At 46.2% G+C, this 12,721-nt stretch overlaps 1 protein-coding gene and 1 non-coding gene across 2 annotated transcripts in view; one reads left to right on the top strand and one right to left on the bottom strand.

The window, feature by feature from the left end:
- The window catches only part of LOC119433007 (uncharacterized), a 280,121-nt gene that overhangs the window by 145,570 nt on the left and 121,830 nt on the right, over nucleotides 1-12,721 (top strand). The gene's annotated exons all lie outside the window — the stretch shown is intronic.
- LOC119434185 (U2 spliceosomal RNA) lies at nucleotides 4,462-4,645 on the bottom strand. Its single transcript, XR_005188574.1, has one exon. It is a non-coding gene; the product is annotated as a U2 spliceosomal RNA (small nuclear RNA).

Raw genomic sequence — 12,721 nt, 5'->3', positions numbered from 1 at the left:
GCTTGACGCGCCGTATCATGTCATGACGTGCCGTGTCATCTCGAACACCAGCCATCGCTCGCGTACGCACTTAACTTACGCATACATGACTGGCCCACATCGATTTCGGATCAGGTTTCCAATTAAAACTACACTCATACTTCCCCGACAATATCCTGTCTCTGATTCCATATGAAACGCAGCGCTACTTTGCCATATTAGCAAGTTTCAGTTTACGGACAAACTTTACGACCTCCTGTGGTGTGAAAAATGTTTAGTGTTATCGTCGCAAAAAATAACTCGTAAACATTACGTCGCTACAAACGCATTTGACCAGCAATGCAGTATTACTTTTGCGTGCGCTCTCTGATCATTAGACACAAACACCGGAATTATGAGCTTCAATGAAGAGACGAGTAGCTACTTGGTGTCAATGCAACAGCAAGCCATAGCAATATAAATGCAATATCAATACCTGGGCGTATACATAAACGAACAAAAGCCCTACTCAAGCCAACTTTGGGGATTCACGCTAACGTTCGTTCGCAAATATCATTCCGTGCTTGTTGGGGTTGGCAATTTAAACAAAGATCGGTTGGCTTTCCGAGTGCACGATAAAAGTAAAGAAAGGCCCAACACATGTCAACCTGCAGTGCCACATTTGTGAAGTCAGAAAAGCTCAGGAACATGGATCGAAATAAATGGGCGGCTGAAGTTGACAAAGAATGGAGGATGAGGTCATGCAAATGTAATTAGACAACCAGGAGTCATCGAAAAGAAAGTCTGTACGATGTGAAAGCGGACAGTGCCTTGCTATTTGAGGCTCGAGCTGGTTGCGTTAAGAACAAAATCATACTGCAGCGAAAGTCCGGAGACCGCTCAGCACACCCTAATAGAATGCGAAGGGATTCACCCAGTGAGACTCGTATGTAACGTACACCTTCCAGAAAGTGGACAGAAGCATCAATCCGACGAGAAGAGCGAAATTGATACGACCGGATTCGTTACAGGCATAGGTAGTAGTACAAGGTAGACAGAAAAGATGTATATGAAAATGCCAGAATACAAAGCGTATAGCATACCTGATTACCTCAACTAGGCTAGGTGAATCTTTGTCATCGCCCCGATAGGTGTTCAGTAAACGAAAACTCGAATGATTATTATCACAACACATCTCTGTGCTACGAACGTAGCTCATATTACGTGCACGTTGTAACACTTTACCAACATAAGCCCGCACGGAAACAGCAGCATAGCGTCATAGAAAACGGCTGAACGGACGAGCGTGCCGTGTTAGTGGTTCGTTCATACTCTTCCAGAGTGTGCCATGTCCCCTCAGCAACCAAAAACAAAATCCCGAGGGAAATGCCTTAGCAGTAATCCTGAGTACACTATGGCCTTCGCAAGACGTGTCCGAACCTGTCAAACGCCACATGCAATCTGTCACGGCATGCAACCATGCGGCAAATGAGACACGCACGGAATCATCGCAAACCACAGCTGAAAGATAACGCCCCGCCAAATGTGCAGGAACTGACTCAGCACGTACGGTGCGCTCTTTGCTCGCTATCTCAAACTACGCAGTTCCCGGCGCTCTTGGCCGGGTTGAACGCCATCTATGTGTCACGCCACAAGGCTATATATCCGATAATCCATCAGCGCCATCTACAAGTTGCGCCACCAAACTTTATCACTGGTTCATCTACGTCCGGCACCGATCTTTGTGCGTATATGTAGCTGCAACAAGTCAAGCTTGCCGAGCCGCCCCAGTGGCCGAGTGGGTAGAGTGTCGAGCTGGCACTCGTGAGGACCGACGTTCGAATCCTGGCCCCAGCGCGCGCAGTTCTATCTGCCGTGTGGCTGTCCGGGTTTCGTGCCTAGGTCGTCCCCCTCGGGTAGTTACTGGGGTGTGGAGGACAAGGCGGGACGTTTTGTGCCTTTTCGGCACATCGTCCCCTCTCGCTGGCCTCCCAGGCATCCAGTGGCCGGGTGCCTGTCAAACTTTTTTTCTTTGTTTTTTTGCAAGTTTCGGGTGATTGCCCGAAACCAGCCATCCGCTGTGGCCAGGCATCGCTTCCCCCGCAGTTGTTCAGCAGCGCTCTGGGGCCGTGTCGCGCAACGATTCACTGTTCTTTTTCGACGGACGAAAAGTACAGTGGATGCAAAACACACATCGTTACGGAATACGGCCCCAGAACGCCGCTAAACAGTCAGCGAAGCGATGTCTAGCCACAGCGGATGACTGGTGACTCATTCTGCACAGCGGACGACAGAATGAAACGACAAACGAAGTTTCGTTGAGCAAAATTTGGGCCTCGCAAGGGCGCAAGACCGTGGCGCCAGTAGCACGTCTTTTTCCGTTCTAAACGCAACACTCGGATAAGATAAAGCAAGAAGCACACAAGACGTAACCTTCACGAAACAGCAATAAAACCCAGAAACTGTTTTCGTGTTTGAACCACTGGTATGTCCTACACATCAGTGGTTTGAACGCCTCAGTATATCGCAACGCAAAGCCATGCCATAGTGGTCCGCGTTGCTGCTGATAAGGGACCATGATGAATGTTATTGAGACTGCGATTAGCGTTGAAGCAATTCAGCGAATGAAGTGGATCAAAGCTTCACTTTTTGGGTTTCCATCCGGGCATGCCCATACCCATTCTAGAGGATTGGCCTAGAATGTTCGCATGCCCAGTTTTCCAAGTTGGCATGAAAGTTCGTACAGCTCCATAAAATGCCAATCGCAAAGATAGCGAGAGAGAGAGAGAGAGCGATAGAGACTTACCGAAGAACAGGGTTACAACGTTATAACGCATTAAAAGCAACATTCGAAGATACAGCCATCGTCGTTTTCCTAGGTTCTTTTGGTTTCTAGAAATTTTCGCCGGTGAAGGGACGGAGCATCCGGTGGATGCATAACTTCGGGGTCGGGGTCTTACAATCCCGAAGTGCTCGAACTCAACTCTCCAATTACCCCTTTCTTGCGCCTGCAAATGTCCGAATATTTGCCATGCTCGACTTCTTTAGTTACTCATTCTGTAACCCTAACGACCCACCGTTGATCTTCCCTGCGCGGCTCCTTTTTTTTCTTCTCTCTTATTATTGGCTACCCTGTTTGCTCTTTGATCCACACCGCTCTCTTCATGTAGACGTTACGCTTAATATTTTTCGTGTCATCGCTCATTGCACGGCCCTTAACGTGTTGCCTTAACTTGTTCTCGGGCTTCCTTGTTAACCTCCAAGTGTCTACCCCGTGTGTGCCGACAAAATGCAATGATTGCGCACCTTTCGTTTCAACGACAGCGCTAAGCTCCCAATCATGATTTCTTAATGTCTACCATATGCGCTCTAGCCCATCTTTATTCTTCTGTAAGTTTCCTTCTCATGATCAGGGTTCCCTGTGAGTAACTGACCTATATAAAGGTACTCCTACACTGATCTTAGGTGTTGACGGTCGATCACGAATGCTTGTTCTCTTGGCAGGCTATTGAATATTACCTTTGTCTTCTGCATGCTAATCTTTCTGTTAAGGTCCTCTATCAGGTGTTGCAATTCACCACAATGCTGCTGAACAGGACAACGCCATCTGCAAGCCGAATGTTGTTCAAATATTCGCGTTGATCCTCACTCCTAAGGCTTCCAAGTCTTATAGCTTGAATACTTCTCAGCATGCAGCGAATAGCATTTGAGTGATTGTGTCTCCTTGCCTGAACCCCTTCTTCATAGGCAATTTTCTGCTTTTCTATAGTGGAGAAGCAAGGTAGTTGTGGAGTCTTTCTTAATATTTACCAAGGTATTCACGTTTGCCTTCTGTACTCATTGATTACGCAATGCTTCCATGACTGCTGCTGCTACCTCTACTGAATAAAATGCCCTTTCACAGTCTACAAAAGCCATATAGATAGGTTGGTTGCACTAAGCACATTTGCCTATTGCCTGAATTATGACACGGACGTGATCCATAGTAGATTACTCCTTAATGGAGCGAACTGTTGCCTTGATTTGATTGGAAATTACCTTGGTGAACATTCTACACAATACTGAAAGCAGGCGTAAGGGCCAACTCAATTCGTTAACCTCTCCGTTCTTATGAATTAGTATAATGTTAGCATTCTTTTAACTCTGTGGTACGCCTGACCTCGTGATAGCTTCACATAGGATGACTTGAAATTGGTTAGAGCACACCTTTGGGCAAGTTCTTGTGGCTTTATTCTTGTACGCAGCGCAGTGCCTAGGATTAAGAATAGACGAAGCAAGTGATGTCTGTTCTCAACCTAGTATCGCGTTAAATTCAAGCAACGATGCGCCGCACCTCATTCTGAAATGGAATTCGATCTATATTTTAAGCGAAGCGTGCCTGCGTCACGTCATGCCATGCTCCCTTCTAGTTTCTTTTTAACGCCAAGCTGCATATGGCGGATCCAGGGGATCACCATATGCAGCTTGGCGTTAAAAAGGATCGCCATATTTCCAGCGGATCGATGCCCGTAGACTAAAAATCCCGAAGGTAGTGCAATACCGGGCCGACCTGAGGCGGAGGTGAAGCAGGCTTCAAGCACTCCGCCAACTTGGAAAAATAAGTTTAATATATTGGTTATAAATACAACGCGTATCAGATATTAAGCTGATAAGAACAGATACTACTACTTTGACCCGCGTCGGCCATGTCTACGTTCGCACCATACACGTGTACGCCATCCCGCGTATTCAAACTAGTGCCTACCAGTCTGAGTGTCTTCTGTCTTCTGACGTCATGCTCTACGTAGGCCCCTTTCCTCAGTTCTGCTCTGACTGTGAAATGGGTAGGCCGCGTGTTGTACGGTCTGAAGAAGAACAGCGTGCCTGCCAAGAACGACGGCGTGAACAGAAAAGGGAATGGGCGCGCCGGCGGCCGAAGGAGACCACCGACGGACGCCAAGAGTAAGCGTGCTGCCCGCCAGGACCACGAGGCAGAAAGAAATGCGAACAGTCCATGTGGCCCCGATCCCGCAAACTTGGAACGTTTCACCGGAGCAACAGTCAATCACCACAAACACAGCTTCGCTGGTCACCCACCTTCACCGAGTGGAATGACACTTAATTTTTTCCCCTTTCGTGTTCTACCCATGCACGCTACATAGACGGTCGCAGGTCTCACTACCGCACCGTTACAAACTATTCGGTTGGTTTAAGAAAGTTCAATTGATCGGCAGTGTTCACGTCATTCGCGCGCATAGAACAAAAAGTCTGGAACAAGAAGCCACGAAGGTTCCCACTCATGCACCCAAGCACCAGCGCGGCGCCCTCCCTCTACGTCATTTCCGGTTGCCTGCTCTCTCCGCTCTGATTCGCAGGGAGAGCGCTCCATCTCACAGGCGTCGCCCCACGAGAGGGCGCTACGCGGTGTGATTAGCGCCGTGCGCTAAATCACCCGTCGCCTTTCTCGGCCGCGGATTCTTCGATCCGTCAGCCCAGCGAGCGCCAGCACCGCACGGCTCCGGGAAGATAGCTGTCGAGCGTGCTGCAGTCTTGCGATGCGTTATGGTTCCAGGCTCTTGGCCGCCTCAATGATCCCTAGCCTGAGAGAGACACGCACTAAGGAAGAGAGGATCTCCATAGAGAGCTAGTACAGAGATTATCGCTTGGGCGAGCAGAGTCGCCGATGCGTGCTGTTCATTAAGCTCACAGCGCCGTGCCGCTTCTTCAGCCTTACATCAACGGCGCGAGTGCCTCGCTTTATTATCGTCTCCTGCTTTCTACTCCGCCTTCTCTCCCACGGTGAACGCTAACATAATAGACTGCTAACTAATCCCAAGGCACTCAAACCCTAAAAAGTACGCTTATGATACTACACAGTGAAACATTTTACAACCCCTTACCCATAAGGCTATAATTTTGCTTGTTTTAGGCTAGAGCGAGTTCAAACTACACATTCGACGATAGAAGCTGTACTTGAATACTGTGTAATAATCCCCGACCACTTGGTGTGCATCGTAATATCTGACACGATCGTCTGGCAGCGATGGCTATAGACCTCGTCGCGTCGACGAAGTTACCCCTTAACGGTAACGACGATATAGCCATGGGACGAACCGAGCACCCATTATACACCCGTCATTATTGTCACATTAATGTAAACTGCGGGACGAAGGCCTCCCCCAGCGGTAGAATCAGCGCCAGCGAACTCCATCTTATGTGCCTGCAAATCTCCCATTTCCTGCCGTTCTCTATTGTGTTACCATTCTCTTGGCACCAATGCTGTAAATCTAATAGACGGCTGGTTTTCAGCCCTGCGCATTACCCGGCCTGCTGAACTACACTTATTCATCTTAATTCCGACTGGAATATCGGCTAGCCCCATATGCTCTATGTCTTTTAATCTTACGCCTAGTTTTTTTCGTTCAATCGCTCGCTGCGAGGTTCTAAACTTCTTCTCATGCTCCTTTGTTAACCTCCAAGTTTCTGCCCCACGTGTTAGTACCGGTAGAATGCAATGATTGTTCAGTTTTTTTTTTCTTCAGAGACAGCGGTAAGCTGCTGTCATGACTTGTTAATGCCTGCCGTACGCGCTCGAAGTGATTTTTTTCTTCTGCAAATGTCCTCCTCATGAGGATATTTTTTCTCCGAACATCGGCATACGTTCCGTTCTCTTTGCGCTAAGCCCAGCGTGTCCTGTTTTGATTGCAAGTTCTAACGCTCCTGTCTTCGTGGTTGGGCTTTAAAAGAGTTCAACTCTGCCCCAGGCGCGACCTTGTAAGCCTCAAGATCGTCTGCCTGCTGTAAACAAAAAGCATTTGCCTTTCGCTTTCACCAAATACGCAGCACTGATTGACAGGCTGACTTCAGGAAGGAATATTCTACAATGTATCGCATTTCATCAGTGAGGTAATCGAGAAAGCTGCGGAGTACAATCAGCCTTTCCATATGGCTTTCATTGATCATGAAAATGCATTTGATTCAGTAGAGATGCTAGCAGTCCCGGAGGAACTGAGTAATAAAGAAGTACAGGAGGCATACGTGAATATCTTGAGAAATATTTACAAAGATGCCACAACTACCTTGGTTCTCCACAAGAAAAGCAGTAAATTGCCTATCAAGAAAGCGGTCAAGCAAGAAGACACAATCTCTGCAATGCTAGTAACTGCATGCTTAGAACAAGTATTCAAGCTATTAGACTGGTAAGGCTTAGGAGTGAGGATCAATGGCGAATATCTCAACAACCTTCGGTTTTTGGATGACCATGCCCTGTTCAGCAACACTGAGGACCATAACCGAGAAAGTGTAACAGTAACGTTGAAGATTATTATGCATAAAACAAAAATAATGTCCAATAGCCTGGCAAGGAAACAAGAATTCATGATCGCTAGTCAGCCTCTAGAGTATGTAAAGGAGTGCGTTCATGCGAAGGAACTTTACAGAAGAATACAAATTGGTTGGAGTGCGTATGACAGGCATTACCATATCCTGACTGGAAGCTGAAAACAATAGTGTACAATCATTGCATCCTTCTGGTGCTAACATATGGCGCATAAACTTGAATCTCCCATTACCCCTGTTTTGCGCAGGCTGATTCCAACTTGCGCGTGCAAATTTTTCAAATGCATCACCCCACCTAATTTTCCGCCGTCCTCGACTGTGCTTTCCTTCCCTTGGCAACCATTCTTTAACTCTAACGGTCCACCGGTTATCTGCCCTACACATTACATGGCCTGCCCAGCTGTTCTTTTACCTTAATGACAACTAGAATATCGGTTATCGCCGTCTCCTCTCTGATCCACACCGCTTCCTTCCTGCATTTTTAACATTACGCTCAACATTTTTCGTTTCATCGCTCTTTCCGCAGTCCTTAAGTTCTTCTGATGCTGCTTTGTTAAAGGGGATCTGGATCACCCCTGGGGTTTGGTGAAATAACATAGTCCGCGGGTAGCGTATACGCTGCTATGAACACCTCAGCCAAGTTTTGCTGTCGTACGCGGTACGTGGAGCTCGCAAGCGGGGCGCGAAGTCACCTTTCTCTCAAACGCTCTCTTTTCAACAAAAGCCTGCTCCTCATTCTATTGTGGACGCCTTATTTCGTAATAAAGCGGATTCCCCCTAAACGGCTGCTATTGGTAGCTGCGATCAGCTACGTATCGTGGATAACGCGGCCGCCGCGGGGTGCCGCCACGAGTCAAGTGGCTAAGCGCACTGCGGCTCGCTGAGGACAACCGCGTTTGGCTTACCTTTAGCGCGACGTAGGCACCAAAATCGGAAGTCATGGCGTCTACGTTAACATTCAAAGTGAAATTTGAACTGCGCGCCACGGTGACACTTACAAGGCGGAGTGTTGTGGCCACGCGCCTCTCCACCGTAGTCTTCGCAGTGCAAGACATTGAAGAAGGGACGGAGCACAGCGGAGGCCGTGTTTGATTGCCAATAATTCCGCTTCTGCTGAACGCACTGAAGTACTTTTTGCGACAAAGTATTTCTGAAATGGCCTATTTTTACTTCAGATACCCTTCTCCACTTCTATAAAAAGTGGTTCAGGGCTCCTTTAACCTGCACGCTTGTTCCCCACATATTAGTGCCGGTAGAATGCAGTCGTTGCACTTTTCTTTTCAGAGAGCGGTAAGCTGACGTCATGATTTGGTAATGACTGCCGTATGCGCTTTAACTTATTTTCATTCTTCTGTAAATTTCCTCCGCATGATCAGGGTCCCCTGAAAGTGACTGCGCTATATAAACGCACTTTGCACACATTCTAGAGGCTGACTGGTAATCGAAAATTCACGTTCTTTTGCCAGGCTACTGAATGCATTACTTTTGTATTTTGCATATTATTCTTCAGCACAACTTTTTCACTTTGCTTGCTAAGCTCCCCAAATAGTTGTTGCAAGTCGCCTTTAATCCTCAAAGATGCTCTCAGAATTTTACGGTTAAGCTCCTGAAGCATATGCAATAAGTCATAATTAGTATTACTGAGTAGCCGTCGCATGTAGCACAATTCCACTTCTTGAGACAGATTACTCTCAGAGGTGGACCTGTGCACGAGAAACTGAAATAAATGTATAAGTAATTAACGAAGTTTCGATATTTACTTACTGGCCCATATTTTAATTTGCGAACGGTAGCCGACAACTTCTAAAGTCATATTCACTTCAGCAGTTTCAAAATATGGGTCCCCAAAGTTTGCGACGTAAGGAGTTGGTGTTCCAGTAAATTTTGAGGTTGAATGTACAAAAAGGCATTTTGTTCGAAGAGTAAGTGTAACAGTAGGTGCCACTTTACCGCTTCTTAGATCGCGCTTATCTCAAAGCTGCTGGTAGTTTCAAAATTATTTCCAAATGGATATGCCTTGCGATATCACGGGCTTCTATACGCATATTATTGCGATATGTGTGTCTTAGATATATTAATTCAAAAGTTGATTAGTAAAATTGTCCCCCCCCCCCCCCCATTAGTCATTTGTTCATTTTAATTTCCAGCGAAAGCAATGTCCGCCTCTTCGAGTACTCCAGATCAATGAGTGGATTTGTGCTATATGCTATTGCCAATTTAAAAATGTATATAGTAAACGGTAAAGACGAAAAGAAAAACACCCGATGTAAGCCTTCCAAGGATGCAGTGAATAAAACTCCTGGTATGACAGCCCCCCCCCCCCCCCCCCCCGCCTCCTTCATTGGTATTGTCACGATTTTCTTATTATTATAAGAATTGACAGGAAACACGAACCACGCAATGAAACTCACGATATAAAAAAAAACATTAAAAAAAACGGCTTAACAGTACGCATGACATGCGTTCTGAAGTGAACGATACGAAACCCGAAAAAAAAGTAAATATACAAAGGTAACTCTAACGCGCTGAAACGTGTCGGATATCAAGTTCAGTCGCACCTCGACGTAAATCTAACATGTCTCTGCGAGATCACTGTGCAATGGATGTATGCTTATAACGATGCATAACGTTCGTGTCGGGTGTGGCTTCGTTATAACGGGGATCGAAGCTTAGGCCTACGTAACGAGTGATGTCAGAGAAAACGCTTCACGCAACGTTGACGAGACAGGACGATAGCGGCCTGGATCAGAGATGATCGAAGGCGCGTATTATCCCTTCGGGCAATACGAGAGGAAACAGCGAAATTGCCTTCAAGAGGCCGCCGTGGCTAAGCACACATTCCCCGACTAAACAAATGTTCAGCCGAAAAAACAGCTTGGTACATACTTATAACGCGTCAGATTCCTGTCCACAGATTAGTAATCGTTGAAAAAGGAAAAAGAAGTATTACAGTGTTTCTAAAGCGCACGCGTTTTGCACAATCAGAAATTATAAAATAAAAGAAACAGAAAAGAAAGCGCGAGGCACCCAATTGTAACGCGCACTCCGGTTTTTATATTTAAAAAAAATTTGACGCAATGACCCTGATTGTTCACTCACCAGTTGTTAAGGCGAAATCCTGATATGTCTCATGGTGAGGTCTCCGTTTCAAGGCCGTTTCAAAACCGCGTCTTCGACACGAAATGGTCCTCTTAGGATAAGAGGCGATAATACGCACGAAACCGCGATTAAGTTCTGAATAATGATTAAGCAAGTGAGCTGAAATGATAATTGGTATACAGAGAGGTGAATGAGGGGAATTAAGAAGGAATTGATGGGGAAGTAAAAGTGAATCGTTGGGTAATTAAAGGCGTTCAGTCGGGTGACATGATTCGAACGAAAGGTAATGATGAGATAGAGTGAGCTAAGATAATGAAGAGTAAATGAGAGGGAATTAAGAGTTGAGTTATTGAAGGTGAATCAGGTGGTGATAGGGTGAATCAGACTGATGAAAATTTGGAATTTTGGAGTAATAGAGCAAAGTAAGTGTGATAGAAGTAAGACGAAGATGGTAGGGGCGAATAAGAGTGAATCAGGGGTTATGTGGTGCGGGAAGTAACTTTCAAAAATATATGTGAGATTTTAAGGTCTAAGTGAGAGTGACTGAGCAAAAAAAGTGCCGAGTCACGGTTCGAATTTATTGAATCAAATTTTACGTAGCGCAAAAAAGTGGTCGTCGTGTCATTGAGTTAGCGACGCTTAGGTGTAGTATAAGGACCCCAGAGCATTCTTATAATTAGAGAGGCAGGCAGTGCTATTTCCTTTCACCAGTAAAATCAAACTACTGCATTCCGCATTATGGTCACGGACACTGGTCATCGTCCGCTGCAGAAGGGCATCCGTTCACTACGGACCACCTAGAGCATCTCATCTTCGATACCTTCTATGACATTTCAGGTACACTTCTTATGCCTCGCAACCACGGTACAGTAGCTATACTGTCTAGAATGTACGATAGGCTAACGGACGCTACTACGGCAGCAACGTGTGCGTCGGATTGATTACAGACACTTTCAATACCAATGCCAACAGCTTGCGATATTATAGTTTCTTGTTTTTTTTTTGGTATTTAAATTTAATGCCGGTGACATTTTCAGGAAGGTCTTCCGGATAACGTGCGGGCTACAATCGAGTAAATACAGTATTAAAATTATAATACGGTATATAGTTATAATATACACTACACTACTGTTCAGAATAAAAGAAAATGAACCGAGTTGGCCAGGTCACGCAATGCGTAACAGCATATAACAAGCGCTTGTCGAAGCAGCAGAATTAACTTCAACGTTTTTGCAGTTGCCGAAAAAAAAGAACAATAATGAAAATGGAGACGGGAAACTGTCGTAACGAAATTTTCCTTGTCATCAGACCTAAGGCCTGCTATACCGCTAACTACGTCCCCGCATCGCTAACATTTGTTAAAGATATTGCCCGATCTGTAGCAGTCTTATTATATAATTTTTTTTTGAGACACGAATAACACGTCCTTGGCAGCGTCCAACAAAGCGTGTACGAATCGCATTATACGTCCACAAGCGCAATACTGAGTCCCTTCCAGGAACGTATAAAATATTGCAGGTCAAGGAAGTAGCGAATTCTCGCAAACTGGTCCGCAAAAAAAAAAAGAAAGAAAGGAAAGGAAAACTGAAGATCATACGTCATTGGCGGCTTTCCTAACAAGCCGTCACATAACTGCACGCGTTCCAAAACCCGACCGCCGTTATTTTTTTTTTCTTTCTACCAAGTACGCCACCTAAATCATACTCGTCTTATTGTCGCGAACTATTTCGTCGTCAGACTTGGGTCGCTTCCTTCCCGCGAAAGGTGGCAGCGACTCCAAAGCGAGCAGCGAACCATAAGCGCCCGCCCTTTTCTTCACATTTTCTTTCTTTCCTTTTTCAATCTATAGCGCATCAAGTGCGTGTGGGTGGTGTCGATCGATCTTTTACAGCCGTTGCGGCGCCCCTTATACAGCTCACGTGTTGCGTCCGCGACGGTTTGATATATGCGCATAGATTACTTCACAGGCCCCCTCAAAGAAGAAATGGAACGGGCGGCTTTGGCCTATGGCTTTCTGCTCGCAGCCGTACACCCGACGCTCTTATATTGTCAGGTGTATAGGAGAGCGCCGATTGAAGGTTCGTTCGCGGCCGAGTCGATGAGTCACCGCCTATCATACTAACTGCCGGCCCCATAGACGTGGACGTTTGCAGAATAGCCCCGCCAGTGATGCGTGATGCAGGAGGCCATGCCGTTCGATCGGAAGACGAACGCATTATTCCGTGTCAGAAAGGAAGATCGAGGGATGGTGCGCGCCGAGGGGGAAAAGGGGTGAATGAAGAAACTAAAAGGAATATTTCGGGTTCTGGTGTCACTGATTGCAGACACTTTGAACTACGGCGAGGGT

Source organism: Dermacentor silvarum, chromosome 11 (assembly GCF_013339745.2).
Source record: "Dermacentor silvarum isolate Dsil-2018 chromosome 11, BIME_Dsil_1.4, whole genome shotgun sequence".
NCBI lineage: Eukaryota > Metazoa > Arthropoda > Arachnida > Ixodida > Ixodidae > Dermacentor > Dermacentor silvarum.
The sequence above is the reverse complement of the archived record's forward strand: the minus strand, read 5'-3'. Positions and strand labels throughout refer to the sequence as shown.